General features: G+C 40.2%; 1 protein-coding gene across 1 annotated transcript in view; it reads right to left on the bottom strand.

Moving 5' to 3' along the window:
• csdc2a (cold shock domain containing C2, RNA binding a) overlaps positions 1-2,026 on the bottom strand; it is a gene marked incomplete at its 5' end in the record, with an annotated part of 6,923 nt that overhangs the window by 3,723 nt on the left and 1,174 nt on the right.

Here is a 2,026-nt window from a genome sequence, read left to right as displayed (position 1 = left end):
AGACACTTTACAGATAGACCACACTCCAGAATTTAACAAGTCATTGAGCTGTTCTTCTAAACGTTCGCTCCTGAATCTCTCCTCTTGTAGGGCCTCTACAATCACTGTGTAGTCTCGTTGATGATAGGAAACCAGCTCCCTTTGATTATCACAAAAAAAAGAAATACACACTGAGTTATATCACCGTTTTCTTCCAACATAGGCACACTTTTATGGTGGCTGTTCACTGAAATCTACAAATAGGATAACTTTGAATATTTCAGATAAACAAAACGATTACATGCTCCTTTAAGAGTTCAGATAAATCTCTTACTTCTTGGAATAAATAATCAAATTTAAAAAAAATTACAATTAATATAATATTTAAAACACAATATATATTGTTACACAGGAAGTACACCCTTTGAAGAAGTTATTGCCCAGTACTGATAAGGTGACTGATGTATTGTGGACCCTAAGTCTAACTTGAAATACAGCATGTCCTCTGACTGCTTTGCATTCTGGTCCTTTGAGGCACATGTCCTCAGTGCGTGTTGTATAATAGATTTTTTTTCACTGTATGAATGTTGTGCTAAAAAGTGAGTCTGGAAAGGCACCCCTGCTCTGATTTTGAATTACTGACACCAGAACTGCTTTTGAATTTAAAGGCTTCCAGACAGACTCCATCAAAGACTCCAAGTCTCAGGACGGTGGCTCTGAGAATAACCAATAGCTGATTTCCAGCAGTGTAAAAGTGTTTCAGAGTTGGATTTATTTTGGTTACAGAAATAAAAACCAGGCGTACAACAGCTGAAAAATAAGACTAAGAAAGCAATTTGATTTGCGAGCACCAGAATGTGATCTTGCTGGCTTTGAAAAGGTCCCAAGATGTTTTAAATATCAATCCTGCCCAGCTCGGTTTGGCTCATCACGCTTTATTATATTAAATACCCCATTCGCACAAGACTGACATCCATTAGAGGATTGTTGTGTATTCAAACCACAAGCTGCGTCACTTTTAAGGATGAATGAGTCACCATGCCATGACACAAACCCAATTATGTAAGTGGGAGTTGTGAAGTGTGTATCATTAGCTGGCTCATCGTTTTGACACTCAGATACAAAAGGCTACAGGGCATTGTTCTGCAGAAGTTACACTAAAACCTACACAAAACACAGAAGCAGCCACTTCCCTGTGAATGTTAGTATTAAAGTGTCACATCTGCAGGCTGAATGTTTGACAAAGACTGATGAGTTCAGTGTGTGTCAGAGCGAATCCCACAGGCTTAGTTCAATATCACACTCTGCCACTCTCCTGTCAGTCTAAAAATATATATAGAGGTGTGTACGTGTGTGTGTATTTAATAATTGTGTGTGATAACATTTAAAATGTTACATGCCTTTCAGGAGTAACAGTTTATAACAATATCAGGTTAATTCTGTCATCCCTATGAAATGGATTGAAACAGAGGATTAGAGGAGGGCAGATTGCAGGTTTGCTGCACATCCAAATAGTACAAGAGTTCAAAGGTCCCCGGCCATCCCACAGGAGTGGCTTTAATGTTCTAGTTTAGAAGATTGTCAGCGGAAAGATTCTGCAAATGGCTGATGATGAGTGGGGGTTTCATCCTCTTGGTATCATGTTGGACAGTGACAGTGCAGTGATGATGACCACACACATCTGTCATCATGGTGGCACAATGAAGAGAGGACTAATAACCATGACTGATGGATGACAAGGCATAAATATGTTGCCTGAATAATTCAGCAAGTTGACTGGTTGAGCTCCTCTTTCATTTTCCCCTTTTATTAGCAAATGGACTTCTTTAATGAGTCTGCTGTGCTTCTGTGTCGGATGAGTTGCTGAAACATTTAATCAGGAGGCTGGGACGGAAGAGAGCTGGGGGAGCTTTGAAAAGACAGACAAAAGGCCAAAATAACCTCCTTGTGAAACCAGGGCACTGTGGCTGTCTGTACTCCTCTGCATCAGCATGGAAGGCACGTCAACTCCTCACACACACACACACACACACACACACACACACAC

This window comes from Etheostoma spectabile, chromosome 21 (genome assembly GCF_008692095.1).
Source record: "Etheostoma spectabile isolate EspeVRDwgs_2016 chromosome 21, UIUC_Espe_1.0, whole genome shotgun sequence".
Lineage (NCBI taxonomy): Eukaryota > Metazoa > Chordata > Actinopteri > Perciformes > Percidae > Etheostoma > Etheostoma spectabile.
The sequence above is the reverse complement of the archived record's forward strand: the minus strand, read 5'-3'. Positions and strand labels throughout refer to the sequence as shown.